Here is a 20,507-nt window from a genome sequence, read left to right as displayed (position 1 = left end):
CTTGGTTTACAGCTAGAGACATATCGACGTGATAAGGCATAGCTTAACTGGAACGACAGATCACTACTTTTTCACGATTACATTTTGGCATACGTGGACCGTATTCAGAAGGGTTTTATCTACTACGTACCACTGAATTTCGAACGTCTTAGGACAATATACCATCTGCAGTAGCCAAAAAATTTTATCGCCTGTATAAGGGCTTATTTGGGAAGTCAACACTTTCAAGATACTGTCAGCCTCTCACACCACTCGCGAGTAGTTTCGTGGGGCTGCAGCATTCATATCTCCTACTCACATTCCCTCCAGTGGGGAATTTGTGTACTCCATCTGTCTGCGCTCATTATTCAGTGTGAAAGTGGAGAAGGTTTCCGAAATCTACATCTACATACATACTCCGCAATCCACCATACGGTGCGTGGCGGAGGGTACCTCGTACCACAACTAGCATCTTCTCTCCCAGTTCCACTCCCAAACAGAACGAGGGAAAAACGACTGCCTATATGCCTCTGTACGAGCCCTAATCTCTCTTATCTTTGTGGTCTTTCCGCGAAATATAAGTTGGCGGCAGTAAAATTGTACTGCAGTCAGCCTCAAATGCTGGTTCTCTAAATTTCCTCAGTAGCGATTCACGAAAAGCCGCCTCCTTTCCTCCAGAGACTCCCACCCGAGTTCCTGAAGCATTTCCTTAACACTCGCGTGATGATCAAACCTACCAGTAACAAATCTAGCAGCCCGCCTCTGAATTGCTTCTATGTCCTCCCTCAATCCCACCTGATAGGGATCCCAAGCGCTCGAGCAGTACTCAAGAATAGGTCGTATTAGTGTTTTATAAGCGGTCTCCTTTACAGATGAACCACATCTTCCCAAAATTCTACCAATGAACCGAAGACGACTATCCGCCTTCCCCACAACTGCCATTACATGTCCCACTTCATTTCGCTCTACAGTGTTACGCCCAAATATTTAATCGACGTGACTGTGTCAAGCGCTACACTACTAATGGAGTATTCAAACATTACGGGATTCTTTTTCCTATTCATCTGCATTAATTTACATTTATCTATATTTAGAGTTAGCTACCATTCTTTACACCAATCACAAATCCTGTCCAAGTCATCTTGTATCCTCCTACAGTCACTCAACGACGACACCTTCGCGTACACCACAGCATCATCAGCAAACTTATGCTAAGAACAACACACACACCTATGCCTGAGGGAGGACGCGAACCTCCGGTGAGAGGGGCTACCCAGCCCGTGACATGGCACCTCAAACCACTCGGCCACTAGGCGCGGCTCTCAGAGACCATCTTTTAGTTAGCATATCTTGCAAACAAAATTTATTATCAGTGTTGGGCCACAAGGACAGTCTGTCTAATCAGCTAGCTTTTCTCCTTCTTTAAAAATCTTAAATCTTTTAACAATAAGCGTAAAAATGTTGCGCAAGATAAGGTAAATTTTACGTTCATGAAAATCAGTTACCCCTTTTCCAGTCATGGCGATCGTTTTTGCGACTTCCCTAGAGGAAGGAAAAAAGAAAGAACTTCACTCGGGAAATGTAATGGCGATCGTTTTTGCGACTTCCCTAGAGGAGGGAACAAGAAAGGACTTCACTCGGGAAATGTGGGTGCCAGGGACACGAAATGACACCACATCGTCTTCTCAGAGAAGTCTCGATTCTGCATACAGTTACCGTGTGTGGGTGCCCTGAGGATAACGAACGTTGCAATGTTGCAACGTTGTACGGATCCAGCTCTTGGTGTGAGGGCATGAGGTGCTACTGAGTACACAACGCGATCACCTCTCGTTTCCATAGCCGGTAATTTGGACTGCAGTTGCTTGTGTCTGACATCTTACGACCTATGACTGTACAGCATCTACGTAGAGTCGCTGCCAGGTAGTCAGTTTGAAAGCTATAATCATCGCGATAACATGGAAGTGATAAAAAGTGAACAACTGCGGTTATTTTTTATGTCCACGGACTTCAGTCAGTGTTGTGCTAAGTGATACTAGAAACACGCGAAGTGTGACAGTGTGTTTTAGTGCTAAGTGTACTTGTGTTACATTTTTCAGTGCCAATAATGTGTTTGTTCGACAATAATTGGCACCTAGTTTACCTTGGTCGTAACAATATAATAAAATGGATTGTTATGTAACAAGAAAAAGAAAAGTAGAAACATCTGAAGATTCTGGTGATCATTGAGCCACAAAAACACCACCAGATGCACAGGCATAGCCCAGCACTTCGTCGAAACTTCCACAATAAAGTTACTCAACTGATTCCTTTAATCCCACGGATATTGGCAATTATTTGGATATATTAGCGTCAGGAAATAACAATAATGATATAAAACACAAGCTTCTCACAGTTCCAAGGAAATCTGAAATAGTTTACATCTATCCTACTTCCGAGCACAAAAAGAGGGGACGGGTTGAACGCACACAAGCGCACGTTAATAACTTTGAACACTATTCATGACTCGTGTTCTCACAAGTTAAAAAGGGACTCTTTGCATTAAGTGCTGAATTTTCGTGAATAATGAAACTGTTGGAGGAAAGAAACCAATTATCGCCAAGAAAATTGTGACTGAACCACTTAGAGAGTTTGTCAAACTTACTGGTAAGGATGGTGACCTTGAGACCCACTCGCAGCTCAAGTACCACGTTGAAGCGTCAACAGTTGCAAAATTACTTTTGACGACACGAGACAAAGGCGAACTTGAGCTGATAAATCAACTGTCAAAACAGAGAATGGAAAACACTAAGGAAAACAGAGAAAACAGAAAAAAGTCATATTTCATTGAAAGCAACATATTCCGCTGCGGGGGCATAGACATGATGGGAGTGTATTAGAAAACGAAAATTGTCGTGAAAGTATAGAGAGTAACTAGGGAAGCTTCTGAGCTCATCTGGGATTTAGAATTGACGCTGGGGATTTGCAAGTAAAACATCACTTTGAGACCACTAAAGCGAACGCCACTTACATAAGTAAGACAACGTGTAACGAACATACTTCATGCTGTGAAAAAGTGATGTTATCGAGAATACTGGAGGAAAGCAAAGATTCTCGTTATTACAGCATATTCTTCGTTGAGACTATCGACATACCTCACATCGCCCAGCTGAGTTGAGCCGCAAGACATGTTGATGGTGACGGCAAATTACACGAACGATTTTTGGGTTTCGTTGACATCTAGGGAGACATTGATTGTAGCGGAAACACTGACGATGAGCCTCAAGAGACTCGATATGAAGAGCGTAACATTACTGGTGAAATATTAGGTACTACGATTCTAAAGAGAATGGAAAGGCTTTCTCTGTCACTGGAGAACTGTGTGGGTAAAGGCCCTGATGGTTGCTCAGTTAATATGTCAGAATTGAAAGCTGTGGCTACAATAAAAAGAAAGCTATCAACGCCCAAGTAGCACCGTGTCGAAGTCATCAGCTCAACGTCGCTGTCTCGCAGTTGCGAAGTGAAAAGTGTGAGAAACTCACTTCGTGCTATTGAAGAAGTAGTTTCATTCTTTACAGCGTCAAGCAAGCGGTACGCAAAATTGAAGAATCAGCTAAAACTCTCGCTGCAGTCACATTGTCAAACGAGACTGGTTGAACGACATGATGCTGTTATTCAATTCGCAGCTGATCTCGGAACAATTTGCGAAGTTCTTAAGAAAATACAGTGCTGGAGGGATAGAACATCAACTGCCAAAACCAATATTCTCCTTCGAGCTCTCTCTAATTGCGAGTTTATTATCACTCTGTTCACAATGAGTGACATTACGAGCATAACATATCCATTCAGCGAAATCTTACAAGACCCTAGCTTGGACGTTGCGGTGGCAAAAGCAAAATTAGATTCGACGCTCAAGTGGTATGACGGCATGAGGGCTCATGCTGATAGCAACTTTGCTCGTATTGTTGAAGAGGCGGAGACATTTAAGGAAGAGGTAGACGTGGAGATGAGTGTTCCTCGTCTTACAGGCGAAGACGGAGGGCTAACTGCGATCATAATGACGACGCAATAACATATTGGAAAATAAGTCTTCTTATTCCAACACTGGAACATGTTTCGCCTGACATGAGAGAACGTTTTACTGAAGAAAATATTTATCATGTAAAATTCAACATACTTTTGCCCTAACAATTACTGAAACATGAGGGTAATGATCTGCCACATAAATTGAATCAGTGCTTAACTGAACTACCAATCTTTGAAGAATAATCGCTCTTTGTGATTAAAAACAGACTAATGGGGGAGATTCTTCAATACAAGAAAACGAGCATAAATGCCCTTAGGGAGGGTGATTCTGGTATGCAAGCGTTGTCAGTTTGTCCTAGCTCTGACTATCCTACTTTGCACACACTGTACAAAACATTCGCTTGTCTACAGTAGAATGAAGTTTTCCAACATTGCGGCGAGTAACAATAATGTGTTCCTGATAGTAATTTAATAAAATGTCGGTATTAAACAAAAATCATCTGCTATGTATGGGTTATCATTGTCATTATCCTGTACTTGAATCGTACAGTAGTATGCTACCATCTCCAAGGGAAGGTTAACACCTTAGCCACCAGTGGTAATTATGCCGTTGCTGGAGACCACCACACATTTACTGACACAGGTAAGAGGTATGGCACACACAGCAGCTAACGATTGAGAGACTGTCACAGTAACAAATATCACGTGGCAGCCAGACAATCGCCAGCCTCTATGCATGCACTAGCACCTTCCCTGTAGTATATAAAGCCCATAAAATCCAATAAAAGTCGTACCTTGGCAGGAGCATATATCGTGAACCTCATTAACAGGTACCTCTTGCTGTAAACATCTCTTGATGATGGGTTGAGCAGTTGGCAGTTGTCCTGCTGTTTGGAAGCAGTATCTGGTATTTACGGAACTGAATGAGACATCTTCGTTCAGATAATAAGAATCCTGAACCTAACTATGGATAGCAGGCGATGCTTCTGCAACACAAACAGTAATCTGTGTTGTATTCTCTAACCATGCATCATTATCAACATTATTATAGTGAGTGAATACTTGATAATATCGATGGAAGCTTGTGTTTTAATGGATACTACTGCAAAGTGGCAAATCAAGGGCTGAAAACAGTCATGTGGTATGAGTAATGGTCCTGTAATTCAGAACGTAATTTAATTGATTTTTCAGACAGCAAAGCAAGAATTAGCATTATAGTACCGGAGTACTTGAAGAAAAGTGCACCAGCTAGGCTCTTCATGGATACCGTCACAAAATGGTGAAGTAGGTGCTCCAATTGCCATTTCCAACAAAGGATAGTCCTGCAACTCAAACAATAATTTAGTAACACGTCGGTGCCATAATGTAAAACATTTCAGTATAGCATCTGCAACGGCAGCTGGGCTGTTGATGACGAACCCCTTGCGATGATGAAGTTACTCCTGAAGATGACCATATGTAGCGAGAGGTGGCTCTGTAATAGACAGAGTATACGACAATGTAACAGTATTACTAAGGTAGCAGGGTACTTGAAAACAACAGAGGCCATAGTGGACACCATCCTACAAACACAAAATCAAATTCTGAAGACATACATGTGAAGTGAGTGTTGCTCCTTTAGTGTAATGAGTAATTTCAAAATATGGCTATGTCATAACTGAATTTAACTTATTAAATTACTAGAGGACTTTAATATACAGAAACTTAACAACATTCCGTGGCTATGCAACCATCATTGACCATGCGTGAACTGCCATTACCATTACCGTATGCTTTACTTGTACAGTAGCAGCCTATCATCTCCTAGGGAACGGAAACATCTTCAACAGCAATGTTTGATGAGCTGCATGCAATGACGCGTCTTCGGTAAAGAATACACCATGAATGTCGATGACAGACATTTATTGTTTCCAAAATGCCACACCAAGGTAGGAAATCTCACAGATGGTGAACCAAGTGCTGAAAATAACAATGTGGTCCTGTAACGCAAGGGATGATTCAGTAACGTATCTACACCACTAAATAGTTACCTACTTTTAGGGTCTGAATACCTGAAAGCGGCGAATCAAATAAGCATAATTCAATATAATAACGTGTCAATCCCACGAAGAAGTTCACATCCATCCAGTACATAAACATTTGAAACAGTGAAGGCACCTTGTCTGTAGATAGATATAATTCCTTCAAAGCCATTCTACAGCTGAAGGAAACCATTATTAGCAAGTGATGACCCGGTAACACGAGAAATAATGCCGTAAATATTTCTTTAGTAATATGATAATAAAACAACGTAATAAGCGTATATAATAAATCTACGAATATATGTAAACAGCGATTAGAACTTGACTATCACTGAAGAATAATTTAGCACAGCAAACCACGTTTGAAAATAACTGTGGGCAGGGAATTAAAGTGCTCAAGTACTGTAGGTAATTTTTTTTATGATACCACCATAATATTGTTATATTACAATGTTATATTGTAATCACTACCAGAATAATTGTAAACGTTTATGGCAGACGTGTTATTTATAGAGTGTGAGATGCTAATGTACGAGAACAGTATTTTAACAATGTGATTGCTTTGTGCAACTATTACGATCCACAGACAGATCATTACAATGCATTGCGCTTGATTGGTATCACTAATCCCCCCCTAGGAAAGTCATAGATCTTCTAGATGGAAGTTGATCTGTTGGCGCAGGCGATCACCCATTGAAGACCGGCCGCTGTGGCCGAACGGTTCTAGGCGCTTCATCCGGAACCGCACTGCTGCTACGGTCGCAGGTTACAATCCTGCCCGAGGCATGGATGTGTGTGATGTCCTTAGGTTAGTTAGGTTTAAGTAGTTCTAAGTCTAGGGGACTGATGACCTCAGATGTTGAGTCCCATAGGGCTTAGAGCTAGTTTTGAACCCATTGAAGGACACAATGTGAAGTTTACCAGGGAAAGTAAGTGCCGTTTATGTAACCGTAATTATACAGAATCATGTTTCGGTACCTCATAAACGTAACATCCATCCATGAGTCACCATCATCATCATAAACTAAACGCTATGCCTTGTCTGTTTAGCCACGTCCCTCTCTCCATTGTCATCCTCTTCAATTCTTCGTACGATTTTATCCACACATCTTCTTTGATGTTATTAAAATATGTTTCTCTTGGCCTGCCTCTTGGTTTTTCCTTAAAACTTTTCCTTCAATACATCCTTTAGGAACTGGTTGTGTCTCATTATGTGCTCTATCATTTTTGATTTTTTTCTTCCTGTATATTTTTGCAGCGTTCTGTTCTAATTCACTTCTCTTATGACCTGTTCATTACTTTTTCTATCTACCCAGCTTTTTTTCGTTATTGTTCTCCATATCCACATTTCCATTGCTTCCAGTCTCTTTTTCTCTGTCTTTCCCAGAGTCCACGCTTCACATCCGTATGTTAAGACACTCCAGACAAAAGTTTTATCAAACTTTTTCCTACTTCCTAGGCTTATATGATTGTCTGTTAGTAAATTTCTTTTATTTTGGAAAGCTTGCTTTGCCAAGGCTATTCTACTCTTTATATCTATGATTAATTTATTGTCGTCAGTGATTGTGCTCCCCAAATAACAGAAGTTCTCAACCTGCTCTAGAACATCATCTTCTAGTTTAATATTAACTTTACCATTTTCTTTTGTCTTCCCTACTACCGTAGTTTTTGTTTTCTTCTTATTTACTTTTAGATTAAATTCTCTTAGGATTTTGGCAAATTTGCGCTACATAAACTCCATTTCCTTTACTGAGTCAGCAAGTACTACTATATCATCTGCAAAACGGATACAGTGTATTCGTTCCCCGTTAATTTTAATTCCTTTGGTTATTCTTTTCAATTTTTCGATGGTTTCTTCAATAAATAAGTTGAACAAATATGGTGATAATGGGCATCCTTGTCTTACTCCCCTCCTTATTTTTGCTTTCTTTTTCACACCATTCACTTCTATCTCTGCTTCCTGCCTTTTATATAGGTTCCAGTTTATTCTTCTGTCCCTCCAATCAAGATTTATTTCCTTCATTGTTCGGAATAACAATTTCCAATTAACCACGTCAAATGCTTTTTGTAAATCTATAAGGGTCCAGTAGGTTTTCCTATTAACTCCAATTCGTCTTTCCAATGCCATGTTCAGAGGTAGCATTGCCTCTCTAGTTCGTTTTCCGGATCTGAAACCAAATTGTTCTTCTCCTAGGTTTGCCTCAATTTTCTTTTTTATTCGATTTTTAATTATGTTTAACATTATTTTGGAAATGTGGGATAGTAAGGAGATCCATATTTCTCACAGTCCAGAGCATTTTCTTTTTTTGGGATTATTACTGTTTTGCTGTTAAGCAAATCTGTAGGTGGTCCTTTTCCATCTTCATAGTACTCTTTAATAAGTTTATATAAGTACTCTTTTGTTGATTCTCCAATTTCCTTCAGTATATCTGCTAGGATATTATCTGTGCCTGTCGCTTTGCCATTACTTAAATCACTCAAGGCACCGTTGAATTGATCTTTACATATAGGTGGTCCTATCATGTCGATATCCACATTGCTCTCTTCTTTCAGAATTTCCCCCTCATTAGCAATATCTTCTCCTTCATATAGTTCCTCAATATACTCTTTTCATCTTTCTCATACATCCTCTAATTCGAAAAGTAGGTCATCGTTTTTATTCTTGACCATATTTGTTTTTGTACTTGGCTTTATCTGCACTGATATAATTTTAGAGTAGGCTGTATCTATTTGACCTCTACTTAGATCTTGCTGAATTTCCTTATGTTTTTCGTGTACTTTTTAAAATCTGGTGGTCTAACCACCAGTTATGATAAGATTGTACTTTTCTCTAACCAGTTTCATTAAGTCATCAATTTGTTGTTGGTAAGTAAACTGCGATTACACACAAATCCGTGATTTGTGCTTTAATTTTAATCATCATTATCCTATCACTGCAGTGGTATGTGTTCAACACGTTGTTCTTCCATTTTCCTCTCAAAATTATAGCGACGCCATTTCTTCCTGTTCGAGCACTACCACTGTGAATGATCCTGAAATCCCCTGACATAAAATCACCGTTACCGCCCCATCTAGTTTCACAGATTCCTAATATTTCCAGCTATGACTTTCCCATCAGCATCTTAACCTCTTCTAGTTTCCCAACTTTTAATAGGGTTCTGACATTCCATGTTCCAATTCTCATCTGTTCTTTTATTGCTTTACTCCTTACAGCCTTGTCCAAGACATTCCCCCCCGGAGATCAGAATGGGGGAATTGAAACTCCGTAAAATTTTGAGTTGGACGTAGCCATATTTCTATTTGGGGATCCTGTATGGGATCGTTAATGTAGTTGTTTCCCGTTTCCTTCTGCATCCTACTGCCGTTGACCATGTTAATGATTCCTCCGCCTTTAGGGTCAATTTCTCATCCTTGGGACAAGGGGGTGTCCTCTCCTTACCCGCTCATCCGCCCTTACTGGTCGTTGGCACTTGGTAAGGTTGGTCTCCTTATACTGGGAGCCTTCGGTTAACAGCCATGTGTTAGAAAAGAAAATGAAAATGACAGACACCCTCGGGCCTCGCAACCTAATACCGTCGGGGTCGAAGCAGCAAGAGTTGACCATGAGAGGCCGACAGGAAAGAAGAAAGCAGAAGTCTGACACAAGTAAGTGGAAACAATGCCAGACTTAGCTAAGGGCCCGTGTGGTTGCCACCCACATACTCCCAAGAAGGGAGCCCCCTGCGGGGCATCCATCAGTAACCCCCATAATTACAGTGCTCTGTATCTAAAGAACAGGCTAGCACTCGCTTTTTAAGAAAAGGACACAACTGGAATTCGATGACAGTGAGATGTTAACAACAACTATCGCCCACATACTGAATAATTTTTGTTAGCTACACTGTTGATCGGCCATATCTCACCCATTAAGAACAATATGTATTGCTTTCCATGCAAGATGAGTGATGGTATTTAGACGCTATCCATGGAAAATGAATGATGGTATTTAGACGCTATCCATGGAAAATGAGTGATGGTATTTAGACATGTACAGAAATTTCATTACACGCTGTTATCGTCATAGCAAATAGCCTCTTGAGGAAGAGCACTCTTACCTCTAGTAATTAATGCTTCCCGAACAGTGAATGCCGATGGATTGTTGAAAGATGCACCTCAAATGGACAAGAACACTTCTTAAGCTTTACATGCAAGATGAGTGGCAATCATGTGCTTGTTTCAATAATTAAATAATATGTTGGGACCACACAAACATCATCCGCCAGGCACGAACTACCATTACCCGTCTCATGTACATTAGGTGTACAGTAGCACTCTCCCGTTTCCAAGGCAACGGCAACATCTGTAACAACAGTGCTTTTTAAGCTGTTGATGGAGACCACCACAAACTGACCAACACAAGTATAAGGTATAGCACGCATGGTAACTAGCAACTGGGTGGCTGTGACAGTAACAAATATCGACAAATATCGCGTGACAGCCAGACAGTCGCCAGCTTCCATGAATACATTAGTATATTCACTGCAGTAAATTGGAGCCCTGTCACTGTAGCATCCTGGCAGAAGGATATCTCTTCAATGAGTCACAGGCACCTATTGATGGAAACACCTCTTGCTGATGGGTTGAGCATCTCTAAGTTGTGCGGTCCCTTGGAAATCAGCAGCTGGAACTTGTGGAATCAATTGAGCCCTTACACAGATGATAAAAATACTGAAGATAATTATGTGCAGCAGGTGAGGCTTCTGAAACACAAGCAGTAATATGATAATGAGTTGTTGATCTGTTGTAATCTCTATCCATGAATGCATTATTAACATTAATGCAGTACGTGAATACTTGCAAAAATCGATGAGAGCTTGCCTTTTAAATGACAGCGCTTTTCAGTGACAAATCAAGTGTAGAAGGTAATCACGAACAGTGACGTTCCTGTATTTCAATAAATAAGTTACAAAACTCTCTATACCATAATGCAGTCATTACCATAACAGTATCTGAATAACAGAAAAAGGATTATAGCAGCTACACTGTTGAGTGAGCCATCTTAGAATTGTGAAGTAGGTGCTCAAATTGCCATGAGCTGCAAAACATGGTCCTGCAACTAAAAGAGTAACTGAGTAAAGCATCGACGCTATGAAGCAAAACATATCAGTATAGCATGTGCAATGGCAGCTGTGGACGTTGATGACAACCATTTCACAACGATGAAGCAACTGCTGTAGATGATGAGCATACCACAATGAAATCAGCATCATTAAGGCATATGAACACTAGAAAACAGCAATGTCAGCTAAGATACTGTGGAGATCATCTTACAATACCGAATAAAATTTTGAAGACACGCATGTGAAGCACGTAATACTCCATTAATTCAAAGAGTAATTTCAAAATATGTCGGTAACATAATTAGATCAATACTATTAAATTGCTTGTTTATTTGAAAATAACAGTATTTAATGACATTTAGTGGCTAGACAACCCTCACTGGCCATTTAAAAATTGCTGTTGTTATTATCCTATACTTCACTTGTACGGCAACACTCTATCATCTTGGAAAGAATGGAAATATCATCTGCAGCAATGATAATTGGGCTACATGCTTCGAAGCGTACTGAGTGAAGGTTTCATCTTTTAAGCCGATGACAGACATTTCTTCATACCAACACACAACGTTGAGGGAGACCAAGTTACAGAGGGTGAATCAAGTGCTGAAAATAACAGTGTGTTGTAAGTCATGGTCCTATAACGAGAAAAAGTAATTTCCTAACGTGTCTATACCAAGAAGTAGTTATGTACATTACAGGATCTGCGTATATAAAAGCAACGAATTATATGTGAGGATAAACAATATGGGAAAAGATAATACAATAATCTTGATCTAATAAAGAATTATCATCAGTGCAGTACATAAATACTAGAAACAGAGATGGCAGCTACTCTATAGGCGAAGATGAAGAATTTGTCGCAATTCCAAGGCTGGCGCAACATTCAGTAGAAAATGGCCCTGTAACGTGAGAAGTAATTTAATACCATTCCATTGCCAGTACGTAATTAAAAGCATTGACAGTACCTGAAAAACAGGAAACACAGTGGTGAATCAAGTGCTGATAATAAACATGTAATGGTCCTGCGATGCAAACGCAAATGTAATTAACATTTCCACGAAGCAATCGGCGTGGTGAATCTTTGTGACTGTCTGAAAATTCTAAAAAAGCGATGACAACTTGCTTGCCCCTGGAGAACAATCTCGAATTTCGTGTGAAAAAAGCTGTGGCAAAAGAATGATGTTTCTGAAATCCTAAAGGTAGTTTTATTACGATGCCACGATGTAATCAAAATGGTCACAGTACCTGAATACTTGAAGGCATTTATTACAGCGGGACTGTTGATGGAGACTACGTTATTACTGCGAATCAGGTGCTGCAGATAAGCACGAGCACCTAGTCAGGCCCTGTAGCACAAAGAGTAATTAATAACATGCGAATATCCTGAAGTAATCAACATGATTTGAAGACCTCATACTTGAGAACAGCATGGCAGGTCATCTGCTCACAGAGACCATCTCACATATGCCAATTGGTCTGATGGTAGCTAACAGGAGCAAATAATCGTCCTGTGAAACACAGAGTAAATTAAGAATCTGTCAGTACTACGAAGTACAATAGCTAATGATGGGGAGAACAATTTACACTTTGAGAACTAGTACTCATGCTTCCCATGTACGGTGTATCAAGGTGGAGTTACGACAAGTGCAATTTTAATGTGATTGCTTCTTGCAGCCACTACGATCCATGGATAAGTGGTTTCAGTCCAAAGTGCTGAGGTAGTAGCACCCATCGACCTCCAAGGAAAATAAAGCATCTTCCAGAGCGACAGTTCAAAATGGTTCAAATGGTTCTGAGCACTATGCGACTTAACTTCTGAGGTCATCAGTCGCCTAGAACTTAGAACTAATTAAACCTAACTAACCTAAGGACAGCACACACATCCATGCCCGAGGCAGGATTCGAACCTGTGTCCGGAGCGGTCGCTCGGCTCCAGACTGTAGCGCCTAGAACCGCACGGCCACTCCGGCCGGCAGAGCGATGGTAGTTGAGCCTCCTGGTGCAGGCACAATGGACAGCAACGAGGTTGCGGTCCCTTTTTATGGAAAGAGCACAACTTGAACTTCGATGGCAGCAGCGAGGTGTTACCGCACAACATCAAATGCAGACTGATCAATTATTTGCTAGCGAAACTGTCGACCAACAAAAGCTCACCCATTAAGAACCACATGTGTTGCATTCCACACCGAATGAGTGATGGTATTTATAGGACTATAGCAATTTAATAACGCGCTGTTATCATCACAGTAAATAGTCTCGTTAGGAAGAGCACTCTTACCTCTTACAAAGAATACGCCCTGAACAGTGATTTCAGATGCATTGTTGAAAGATGCGACATCACATGGACAGAACCACGGCTTAAGCATAGCATGCAGGTCGATTGACGATTGTGTGTTCCTTACAGTAATTTGATAATACGCCGTGACTACACAACCGTCATCCGCCAGTCACGAATTAACATTACTCTTATCCTGTACCTTACTTGTACAGTAGCACTCTTACGTCTCCAAGACAACGGTAACATCTTCAGCAGCAGTGGTTAGTAACCTGTTGGTGGAGAACACCACATATTGATCAAAAGAAGTCTGAGGAATAGTATGAATGGCAGGTAACGATTGGGTGACTGCCACAACCGTCGTGTAGTAGCCAGGCAGTACCAGCAAACATTAGAACCTTTACTGTAGTACAAGGAGCCAACGAAAACGGCCACTGTGGTATCTTGGCAGGAGCATATATCTTGAATGTCACTGACCGACACCTATTGATGGAAACACTTCTTGCTGACGGGCTGAATAGTTCTCAGTTTTGCTATTATTTGGACGCAGCAGCCGACATTTATGGAACCGACAGAGATATCCTCCACAGGCACTAAAAATCTGAAGTTAATTACGTGTAGCAAGTGACAAGTCTGCTACAGAAATAGTAATCTCATTACATGTCGAGCGTGTGTTGCATTCTCTATCAATGCATGCGTTGTCAACAGTACTGCTGTACTTGAATACTTGCAAATATCGGTGATAGTTTCTCCCTTGACGGATAACACCTCAACGTGGTAAGTGAAGTGTTGAAGATAATCATGAACAATGCGCGATGTTCCTGTAATTGTAAGGGCAATATAATAACTTATCCATGCCACAATGCAATTTTCAACAATGTAGTACCTTAATTTCATGGGGGATAGACTGTTGAGGGATACCGTCTTACAATTGTGAATAAGGTGGTCAAATTGCCATGTGTTGAAAAAGACGGTCCTACATCTCAAGTAGTAATTTAATAATGTAATTCATAGAGTACACCACAATGTAATCATTGTAATGTGTTATTAAGGCAGCTGAATACTCGAAAACAAGAAGGGCAACTGAGCTGTTGTGGACATGATCTTACAATACCGAATTAAATTCTGAAAACACAATGTAATGTGACTGATGTTCCTTTGATGTAAAATGCAGTTTCAAACTATGACGATACGACAGGAGAATTAAAATTATTAAGCTACTTCAATATTTGGAAATAATAGGAATTTAACAGTATATTACAACTACATAACAATCATCCACCATGCATGAATTGCCATATCAGTAAACATTATACTGTACTTTAATTGCACACAGGAACATTAGTATCCCCTGGGGAATGAAAATCTTCAGCAGCATTGATATATGAGCTGCATACTTTGATGCGTACTGGGTAAAGGATACATCTTGGACGTCCATGTCAAACATTTATTGGTAGCAACACTTGACGCTGAGGGAGAACAGACTACAGAGGGTGAATCAAACGCTGACAGTAACAGAGTGTGGGAAGAGATGGTCCTGTGATGTTAAGAGTATTTTATTAGTGTGCCTGTGACACCAAGTGGTTACCTACATCATACGATCCAAGTGTTTGAAACCGGCGAATCAAATGTGAAAAATAACAAGTAATGCTACGGATAGTATAATGATGTATCAGTCACGTGAAGTAATTGTTTACAATGCTGTACGTAAATCCTTTAAATAGCGATGGCAGCTTAGATATAAGATCCTAGTAGAGATTCTAGAGCTGAAGCAAACCATGACAGCAAGTGATGGTCCAGTAACACTAGACGTCATCTGATACCTTATCATTACCAGGAGTTGGTAAGAATTATTATCAGTACCTTAATTATAGCAGACAAGATGGTGGCTTGTCTTTTGTTGGAAACCACCTCACCATAATGAATCAGGTGCGAACGATAAACATGTGGTGGTCCTCGGAACAAACGTCTAATTTAATAAGATGTTAATACCACGAAGTAATCAGTATTATTAATACATTTGAATATTTAGTAACAGAGATGATAACTTGCCTGTCAGTGGAGAACAATTTACAGTGGAGAATCAGGTGTGAAGGTAACTACGAGCAGGGAATGATGGTTCTGAAATCCTAAAGGTAATCAGTGTGACTCCGGATCTGAATACTTGAAACTCTATGATAGCTGTGTTGTTGATGGCGACTACTTCATTACTGCGAATCAGGTGCTACAGATAAGCACGAGCACCTATTCATGCCATGTAGTCCGCAGCTCGTGGTCGTGCGGTAGCGTTCTCGCTTCCCGCGCCCGGGTTTCCGGGTTCGAATCCCGGAGGGGTCAGGGATTTTCTCTGCCTCGTGATGACTAGGTGTTGTGTGCTGTCCTTAGATTAGTTAGGTTTAAGTAGTTCTAAGTTCTAGGGGACTGATGACTATAGATGTTAAGTCCCATAGTGCTCAGAGCCATTTGAACCATGCCATTTAACACAAAGAGTATTTAATAACATGTTGATATCCCGGAGTAATCAACATCACTAAGTACCTAATGCTAGAAAACAACATTGGAATGTAATCTACTCATGGAGACCAGCTCCCATTTGCGAACTGATGCTGACGACAGCGATCAGCAAGGAGTAATGGTCCTGTAACATCAATAGTAATTTAAGGACCTATCAATACAACGAAATAATCACCAGCACTACAACGACTAATGGTGGTGAGGCCAGCTCACACTTTGAGAACGATTGCTCACTTCTCCCATGCACAATGTGTGACGGTAGTGTGTTGTTGTTGTGGTCTTCAGTCCTGAGACTGGCTTGATGCAGCTCTCCATGCTAATCTATCCTGTACAAGCTCCTTCATCTCCCAGTACCTACTGCAACCTGCATCCTTCTGAATCTGCTTAGTGTATTCATCTCTTGGTGTCCCTCTACGATTTTTACCATCCACGCTGTCCTCGAATGCTAAATTTGTGATCCCTTGATGCCTCAGCACATGTCCTACCAACCGATCCCTCCTTCTAGTCAAGTTGTGCCACAAACTTCTCTTCTCCCCAATCCTATTCAATACCTCCTCATTAGTTACGTGATCTACCAACCTAATCTTCAACATTCTTCTGTAGCACCACATTTCGGGAGCTTCTATTCTCTTCTTGTCCAAACTATTTATTATCCATGTTTCACTTCCATACATGGCTACACTCCATACAAATACTTTCAGGAACGACTTCCTGACATTTGAATCTATACTCGATGTTAACAAATTTCTCTTCTTCAGAAACGCTTTCCTTGCCATTGCCAGTCTACATTTTATATCCTCTCTACTTCGACCATCATCAGTTATTTTGCTCCCCAAATAGCAAAACTCCTTTACTACTTTAAGTGTCTCATTTCCTAATCTACTTCCCTCAGCATCACCCGACTTAATTCGACTACATTCCATTATCCTCGTTTTGCTTTTGTTGATGTTCATCTTATACCCTCCTTTCAAGACACTGTCAATTCCGTTCAACTGCTCTTCCAAGTCCTTTGCTGTCTCTGACAGAATTACAATGTCATCGGCGAACCTCGAAGCTTTTATTTCTTCTCCCTGGATTTTAATACCTACTCCAAATTTTTCTTTTGTTTCCTTTACTGCTTGCTCAATATACAGATTGAATAACATCGGGGATAGGCTACAACCCTGTCTCACTCCCTTCCCAACCACTGTTTCCCTTTCATGCCCCTCGACTGTTATAACTGCCATCTGGTTTCTGTACAAATTATTAGCCTTTTGCTCGCTGTATTTTACCCCTGCCACCTTTAGAATTTGAAAGAGAGTATTCCAGTCAACATTGTCAAAAGGTTTCTCTAAGTCTACAAATGCTATAAATGTAGGTTTGCCTTTCCTTAATCTTTCTTCTAAGATGATGATGATGAGCGTTTGGCGTCATTGGCCGGGAGGCCCCTCGCGGGGCAGGTCCGGCCGCCTTGGCGCAGGTCTTATTACATTCGGCGCCACATTGGGGGACCTGCACGCCGGATGGGGATGAAATGATGATGAACACAACACAACACCCAGTCCCTGAGCGGAGAAAATCGCCGACCCAGCCGGGAATCGAACCCGGGCCCGGAGGACGGCAATCCGTCACGCTGACCACTCAGCTACTGGGGCGGACTCTTCTAAGATAAGTCGTAAGGTCAGTATTGCCTCACGTGTTCCAACATTTCTACGGAATCCAAACTGATCTTCCCCGAGGTCGGCTTCTACCAGTTTTTCCATTCGTCTGTAAATAATTCGCGTTAGTATTTTGCAGCTCTGTCTTATTAAACTGATAGTTCGGTAATTTTCACATATGTCAACACCTGCTTTCTTTGGGATTGGAATCATTATATTCTTCTTGAAGTCTGAGGGTATTTCGCCTGTCTCGTACATCTTGCTCACCAGATGGTAGAGTTTTGTCAGGACTGGCTCTCCCAAGGCCATCAGTAGTTCTAATGGAATGTAGTCTACTCCCGGGGCCTCGTTTCGACTCAGGTCTTTCAGTGCTCTATCAAACTCTTCACGCAGTATCGTATCTCCCATTTCATCTTCATCTACATCCTCTTCCATTTCCATAATATTGTCCTCAAGTACATCGCCCTTGTATAGACCCTCTATATACTCCTTCCACCTTTCTGCTTTCCCCTCTTTGCTTAGAACTGGGTTTCCATCTGAGCTCTTGATATTCATACAAGTGACTCTCTTTTCTCCAAAGGTCTCTTTAATTTTCCTGTAGGCAGTATCTATCTTACCCCTAGTGAGATAAGCCTCTACATCCTTACATTTATCCTCTAGACATCCCTGCTTAGCCATTTTGCACTTCCTGTCGATCTCGTTTTTGAGACGTTTGTATTCCTTTTTACCTGCTTCATTTACTGCATTTTTATATTTTCTCCTTTCATCAATTAAATTCAATATTTCTTCTGTTACCCAAGGATTTCTACTAGCCCTCGTCTTTTTACCTACTTGATCCTCTGCTGCCTTCACTACTTCATCCCTCAGAGCTACCCACTCTTCTTCTACTGTATTTCTTTCCCCCATTCCTGTCAATTGTTCCCTTATGCTGTCCCTGAAACTCTGTACAACCTCTGGTTTAGTCAGTTTATCCAGGTCCCACCTCCTTAAATTCCCACCTTTTTGCAATTTCTTCAGTTTTAATTTACAGTTCATAACCAATAGATTGTGGTCAGAGTCCACATCTGCCCCTGGAAATGTCCTACAATTTAAAACCTGGTTCCTAAATCTCTGTCTTACCATTATATAATCTATCTGATACCTTTTAGTATCTCCAGGATTCTTCCATGTATACAACCTTCTTTTATGATTATTGAACCAAGTGTTAGCTATGATTAAGTTATGCTCTGTGCAAAATTCTATCAGGCGGCTTCCTCTTTCATTTCTTAGTCCCAATCCATATTCACCTACTATGTTTCCTTCTCTCCCTTTTCCTACTACCGAATTCCAGTCACCCATGACTTAAATTTTCGCCTCCCTTCACTACCTGAATAATTTCTTTTATCTCATCATACATTTCTTCAATTTCTTCATCATCTGCAGAGCTAGTTGGCATATAAACTTGTATTACTGTAGTAGGCGTGGGCTTCGTGTCTATCTTTGCCACAATAATGCGTTCACTATGCTGTTTGTAGTAGCTTACCCGCACTCCTATTTTTTTTATTCATTATTAAACCTGCTCCTGCATTACCCCTATTTGATTTTGTATTTATAACCCTGTATTCACCTGACCAAAAGTCTTGTTCCTCCTTCCACCGAACTTCACTAATTCCCACTATATCTAACTTTAACCTATCCATTTCCCTTTTTAAATTTTCTAATCTACCTGCCCGATTAAGGGTTCTGACATTCCACGCTCCGATCCGTAGAATGCGTTTTCTTTCTCTTGATAACGACGTCCTCTTGAGTAGTCCCCACCCGGAGATCCGAATGGGGGACTATTTTACCTCCGGAATATTTTACCCAAGAGGACGCCATCATCATTTAACCATACAGTAAAGCTGCATGCCCTCGGGAAAAATTACGGCTGTAGTTTCCCCTTGCTTTCAGCCGTTCGCAGTACCACAACAGCAAGGCCATTTTGGTTAGTATTACAAGGCCAGATCAGTCATTCATCAAGACTGTTGCCCCTGCAACTACTGAAAAGGCTGCTTCCCCTCTTCAGGAACCACGCGTTTGTCTGGCCTCTCAACAGATACCCCTCCGTTGTGGTTGCACCTACGGTACGGCTGTCTGTATCGTTGAGGCACGCAAACCTCCCCACCAACGGCAAGGTCCACGGTAGTGTGATGTAAATAGTAATTTAATAATGTGATCGCTTTGTGCAGCAATTACGATCGATGGATAAATCATTACAATGCACTGTGCCTGCGAAGTGTCACTCGTCCACCTCCTAGGAAAATAATACATCTTCTGGGGCGATGGTCCTGTAACACAAAGAGTAAGTTAATAAAGCGTCTATACCATTAAGTAGTTACCTAAATTACAAGATCTGTGTGCTGTGAAGCAGCATATCAAACGTGTAAGGTAACCAATAATGCAGTAGATAATATAACAGACTGTCGATCCACGAACTACACTCCTGGAAATTGAAATAAGAACACCGTGAATTCATTTTCCCAGGAAGGGGAAACTTTATTGACACATTCCTCGGGTCAGATACATCACATGATCACACTGACAGAACCACAGGCACATAGACACAGGCAACAGAGCATGCACAATGTCGGCACTAGTACAGTGTATATCCACCTTTCGCAGCAATGCAGGCTGCTATTCTCCCATGGAGACGATCGTAGAGATGCTGGATGTAGTCCTGTGGAACGGCTTGCCATGCCATTTTCACCTGGCGCCTCAGTTGGACCAGCGTTCGTGCTGGACGTGCAGACCGCGTGAGACGACGCTTCATCCAGTCCCAAACATGCTCAATGGGGGACAGATCCGGAGATCTTGCTGGCCATCGTAGTTGACTTACACCTTCTAGAGCACGTTGGGTGGCACGGGATACATGCGGACGTGCATTGTCCTGTTGGAACAGCAAGTTCCCTTGCCGGTCTAGGAATGGTAGAACGATGGGTTCGATGACGGTTTGGATGTACCG

This window comes from Schistocerca cancellata, chromosome 4, assembly GCF_023864275.1.
Source record: "Schistocerca cancellata isolate TAMUIC-IGC-003103 chromosome 4, iqSchCanc2.1, whole genome shotgun sequence".
NCBI lineage: Eukaryota > Metazoa > Arthropoda > Insecta > Orthoptera > Acrididae > Schistocerca > Schistocerca cancellata.
The sequence above is the reverse complement of the archived record's forward strand: the minus strand, read 5'-3'. Positions refer to the sequence as shown.